Here is a 6,439-nt window from a genome sequence, read left to right as displayed (position 1 = left end):
CTAAGAACTGAGTTAAGCATCCTCCATTCCATTCTTGAATATTAAGGGAGGGGATGTCAGGGAAATGGAGGGAAATGTTTCTTGTTACAATATCTGCTAATCAGGATAGTTAAGAGTCATATGTAATTAATTTTAGCATTCAGAGAAGACATAACTTTCTTAGAACTTCATGCTGAGGAAATGGGTCACATTAACTCATGTAGCAGAGGAAGAACATTGTTTATCTTAATAGTAGGTCTAGCTGGGACAGGCTAGAAGCAAGACCAAGGGAAAAACACTGTTCTGATAACAAATAATTAATGAGGAATTTGGAGTTTCCATGGATAACCCAAGAGGAAAAGGGTGAAAAGGCAGGAGTGAGTGAGATAAGAATGGGCAGCAGAATGTGAAGAATCCATCAAGACTACAGAAAGTTGGCAAGAGGCAGACAGTGAGAAATTCCAGGCTATGGCCAAAGATCTTTAAACAACAGGGGTGTCGAATATTCACTTTTAAGATGTTTGCTGCATCACGAAGTCCTCTTTCTCCTCACCCCCTTGCACTGTTAACACCAAATCCTCAGTGAAAAGCTACCACAGAGAGGTGCCTTGTGTCCATGGTATTTTGAGAAAATAAAGGGTAAGAGGCATGTTCTGCCTTGGGAATGATGTGGGATGAAGAAAAAGAACAGCCCAAAGAGGCTAGACTTGAGAGAAATCAAGAAATCAGCAAAAGCAAAAAATAACAGAAAAACATTAGCTCCAAGGATCCTAGAAGATGTCGGCAAATGAGATCAGATTTCCTGCTGTCCTCGCGACGGAGATGTGGTTATCCCAACAACTTCGGGGGCTTGGGAATATTCAGGTAGCTGACATTTGAACTATGTAAGTAAAGTGGGTATATTTCTTATGCCACAAACTTACACGTGAAAGATAAATGTGACTCTTGTTTTCCTAATTGGATTTCAAGACTATATTCTCTGGGCTTGAAGAAACCTAATCTCTCTTGCACTGACTGCTGGGGCTTGTGGTAGGTGAGGTCTGCGCTGTGCCACGAGAACCCTCTATTCCTGCCACAGATACTGGCCCCTCTTAGTTCTCCTCAGTCAGCAGTCCACACAGGCTGCTGCTAAACCTTCCTCCTCTTCCTTTTCAGAGATGCAAGGGAAAGCATCAAATTCTTTTGATTTCCCATCAAGTCTTCCTTTTTTCACAAATTGTAAGGTGTGGAAACTGCTCTGGTTTTAGTCTTTTTTTCTCATGTCTGAAATTTTTATCTTTTGTTGCTGGTATGACTGCCTGGGATCATCCTTCATGGAGGCAATGCATGCCTATAACTAGTCTGAATGGGGGAAAAGAAAATATATCAGAAATGGAACAAGCTAATACCTACAAATATTGTTCAGTTGCATTTACTTGATATTCTCCCTTTCTTAATTAGTTCAAAAGATTCCTTGTATAATGACCATCCTGCAAAGTAGTAAAACTGCATTTTTTCCCTTGTTAATTTCTCCCTTGATCTATCATTAATTATCTAAAAACTTTAAATGTTCAGTACTCTCTTAGGGGTCAGCACACTATGGCCCCTGGGTTAAACTGGGCCCACTGCCTATTTTAATATTTTTAAATGGTTGAAAAAAATTAGAAGAGGATTAATATTTTGTGACGTGAAAATTATATAAAATTTAAATTTCAGCGTCCAAAAACAATGTTATATTGGAACACAGCCATGCTCGTTCATTACCTGGCTGCTTGTACTCCACAATCATTGAGCAGTGGGACCATATGGCCCACAGTACCTAAAATATTTAATATCTGGCCTTTTACAGGAAAAGTTTATCAACCCCTGCTCTACACCATTCTGCTGCACCTATTGTCAGGGTTTTATTTTTTTCCTTCTCTAGATTAGATTGTCTATCCATTCAATATCCCCCAGTTTTTAACTCTGGACATTTAGTCCTCTTTTGGTAAAGAAAGAACATTCTAACCTCTTTTACCTGGTTAATTTGAGTTCACACATGTTTTGCCAGTTCTCCCTGACCTTAGAATCTTTCTTATGGAAGGGGAAATGCAGTGTGGGAAGCCTTTTTATGGTAAAAGGGCAAAAATCATAGCATATACAGCTGTACCTCACTATATAATGCAGTGAATTTAATATGGCTCAATGTAACGCCAATCATGTTGGATAGTCCTTCATTAGCCCACCCTTATTTTCATGCATATACCAAATCTAGACCTGCAGATCTCCTTATTTATGTGAGAAAAGACCCTTTTCTGACCCAGAGTTCATCTTTTGTAGTTACTCCAGATTACTCCTTTAGAACCATGGCAACTGTTCTTATTTCATATAATTTTAGTTTCAATAACAGGGTTTTGAAAGTAAAAGCTGAAAATTACTTTTCATACCTTTCTAATATTTTTCATATGAATTACAGAACAAAATCCGTATCAGTCTATATTTCTGTAATTTTGGAACCTTCCCACCTAATTACCTGATTTCTCTAATTATTAACAACCTACATCTAGTTATATTTAAGACTTTCTATTGTAGGGGTGGTGGGAAGCTAGGAGAAAAGATATAGATTATTTTCTTTCCAGTTTTTTATTGTTACTCAGGACACCTTTTTTAAAACCCTTCAACTTGATTTTTTCCTGGGAAGCAAGCATTGCAGATAGGACTGCACTACTGCAGCTCTGATCAGGTTTACAATGAATAGAGAAGGTGGGGTAAAAACACACAGACCCCCAAGAATATACACAAGGAAAATATAGGAAGAAGTGTATAGTAATTACAACTCTAGAGTTGGAAAGCCATGTAAAGACTGATGACCTGCAGACAGAAATAGAGACACAGATATAGAGAACAAACCTATGGACACCAAGGGGGGAAAGTGGTGGTGGTGGAGGGGTGGTGCTGGGATGAACTGGGATTGACATGTACACAGTAATATGTATAAAATGGATAACTAATAGGAACCTGCTGTATAAAAAAATAAACAAAATTAAATTAAAAAATTAAAAAAAATAATTGATGACCTGCAAATATGTATGGAATTGTCAGAATCACAAGGGTTACATTTATTGAAAGAGTGATTTTTGAATGAAAAGGACCATAAATTGGTTATGAAGGAAAGAGCAGTTCAGACTGGTGTAAACATTAATATTGTATGCTGAGAGCAGCAATTAGGTATTTTGGAATCTAGTAATAAAGAGTCTGAACTAGGCAGTAATGAGAGATGTCGTAGTAATTAGATATGGGGGAAACGGAAGAAGGTAAGAAGAGACTTGAAACATTACTTATGCATGAGGATTTGATATAACTAGTTGATATAATTACCTAGTAATTAATTGATTTAATTATTTATATATTCAGGTTTTTGAGCAAAAGAGGTACATAAGAAAAATCATAATTAACACGGTTTTCTCAATGCAAAGACTAGACAGTGTTTCTCAACTGGGAGTGATTCTGCCCTTAAGCCACATGGCCCACCGCAACCTGACTCCGGGGTTATTGGGCAATGTCAAGGGACAGTTTTGCTTGTCATCACCGGGGAGGCAGCGGGCTACAGGCTGCAAGAGGCCAGGGCTCCTACAGCACACAGCACAGCCCCCATCACAAAGAATCATCCAGCCCCACAGGTCAACCACATCAAGATTGACAAACTCTGGGTCAAATTAAGGCAGAGCAGTGAAGTGCTCAAATTTAACCGAAAGGTATAAGAACTAGGCCAGAGGTCTCCAACTAGTTCCCTGGGTGACATGATCAATCTCTTTGTTCATCAAGTTACCCACAAGCTAAGATAAAGCATAAAGATAAAATCAGTTATATTCATTTGTAGGATTATTCAAAAATTAATTTTACATTCTGCTCTTAACAGACTGTGTTTCTACCCAGGATGAATTGCAGAAACGTAATGAGGAATCAAAAAGCACATCAAGCAAGAATATAATCAGTATGATACCATTTATATGAAGTACGAAAACAAGCAAGACTAAAAAAATACTACTTAGGGATATATACATATAGTTACACAAGGAAAATGAAGGAATTATAACACTGATATCATTCAAGATAGTATTTATGACTGCAAAGAAGGGGAATGAGTTTGGTGGAAAGCAGAGGGGTCCTTAAATATACTGATTATATTCTATGTTTTAGGTTAGGAAGTGGATTCTTGAGTGTTTCTTTTCTTATTGTACTTTATAATTTACATAAATGTCATACATTTTCTTGAGTGTATCAAAAATCACATAATAAAAACAATCTTAAATTCAGTTATAATAGTATAGTGGTCACTGAAGGTTTTACCTTTAAGTTCTCTCGCCACCTACAGGTAAAAACTAGGTACTGCAGAAAACCGTCTTCAAAGACCAAATTAATGAACATCAAAATAAATGAACTCTACAAGGCATCTGGGATATAAAGAAGCATAAAAGGCAGGGTTTCTGCTCTAGCCATGGTTAAAATCTATCTGTGTATAAAGAATGTACAGAACTCATTAAAGAGATAAATAATATATCACAAAATGTTAAATTTTAAGAGCCCTCTGGTCAATGTCATACTAAATATCAAATAACAGAAACAAATATTTTACACAGCAATGACAGCTTATTTAATTTACCATCAGATTCCAACTCCTCCACTTGATTCATTCTGCTATCACCTTAGGCCAGGCCTTAATTACTTCATGCCAGTTACCACCTGTTCTTTGTCTTTTCCTTCTCCTCTGCTCTCCCTAGTCTGTTCTAAACATTGCCACTAGATTAAGTCTTAAAACAACTACTTCCTTATATCATTGCCTCTTCCAAACCCTCAACTAGTTTCACATTATCTGTTGAACAAAGCCGAAACATTTTAGATCAACATTTAAGATTTTTTACAGTTTGGCCCCAACCTGTTCATGGATCTCGCTTTCTTCTCCTGCTTCCCCATCTCCACATGAATCCTTTACTTGACCCAGTCTGTTTTCTGCATTATTCATTGCTTATTCTGGATGTATTATCTGTGTTACAGGTGTGCTCCTTTCCTTTGAACATCATTCTTCCATTTCGGCCTCCTCACCCACCTTTAATACATGTGTTTAAGTTTTACTTAAATGTGGAAAACTGAGATGTAGTTTCAACCTATATCTCTTAAAGGCTACTTATGTTCCCCATTTACATTTCCACCAGACTGTTGCCCCTAATTTCATCCTACATAGAAATCCTGGAGCAATCATCATCTTTGAGACAATATAATACAATATACTTAATATAATGTACTCTTTCTCTGCATTCCTAAAGCACTTACTGTATTGTTTATTTGCCATATTCATACACTACTGATGCTAAACTGGTTCATTTGCATAGTTTGTTTTTCTAAATTAGATGTGAAGGTTTTAGAAATCCAGGATAATTTCATCATTTGGGGGGTCCTCTGTCCCCTGCTAAGATCAATAATGCCCATATTTAGTTTGAGGACCCCATTTTAATGTAAAAATTTCTCAGACTTCTCCCACCACCTAACAGACCAATAATAGCACTGGCATCTTTTAGGGTTCACAAATTAAAAGAACATAATGACCATATGATTTCAGTAGTGCTTTTGAATCCATCTGTATTGTTTCAATGACAATAGCTTCTACATATTTAAAAATAATAATATATATGTATAAAACAAAACGGCGATGATGGTGATGATTATGGCTTACCATGTGCCAGTATTTTTTCCCATGCATTTTCTTTTTTTTTTTTTGGTACGCGGGCCTCTCACTGTTGTGGCCTCTCCCGTTGCGAAGCATAGGCTCCGGACGCGCAGGCTCAGCGACCATGGCTCACGGGCCCAGCCGCTCCACGGCATGTGGGGTCCTCCCGGACCGGGGCATGAACCCGTGTCCCCTGCATCGGCAGGCGGACTCTCAACCACTGCGCCACCAGGGAAGCCCTCCCATGCATTTTCTTAATCAAAAAATTCCTTCGAGGAGTCAGTAGACCTCAGTTTACACCTGGGCTCTCCTACTTGGAGCTGTCAGAACTTTGGCAATTTATTTAACCTCTCATTAGTAAAATGGAACTGATGTAGAACCAGTATCTTCAGGATAGTTGTGAAAATTCAGAAAACCGCAAGAGATGAAATGCTTAATCCTGTGCCTAATACAGAATAAACACTACTTTTAAAAAAAAGATCTAAGGTAGGCAATATTATTAGCTCCTCCCCCTAACTGGGGCAACTGAGGCTCAGAAAGGTCAAGTAACTTGCCCAAGATCTTAGAGCTAGTGTGCAGTGGAATTACAATGAGGCCTAGGGCACACTGGACTACAGTAAACACCTAATCCATTAGCTGCTCGGTGCTGGGAGTTCCCACAGCACTTTGTTTTCTTATAAAACAGAGTTTATTTACATCACACCCTATTTCTTCATCATTTATTACAATATGAGCTCTTAATGGGCAGGGACTACGTTTTTGTTACCTAAGTAATCA

Source organism: Delphinapterus leucas, chromosome 21 (genome assembly GCF_059928025.1).
Source record: "Delphinapterus leucas isolate spDelLeu-1000000601 "Yukka" chromosome 21, BTC_Dleu_Yukka2, whole genome shotgun sequence".
NCBI classification, from domain to species: domain Eukaryota; kingdom Metazoa; phylum Chordata; class Mammalia; order Artiodactyla; family Monodontidae; genus Delphinapterus; species Delphinapterus leucas.
The sequence above is the reverse complement of the archived record's forward strand: the minus strand, read 5'-3'. Positions refer to the sequence as shown.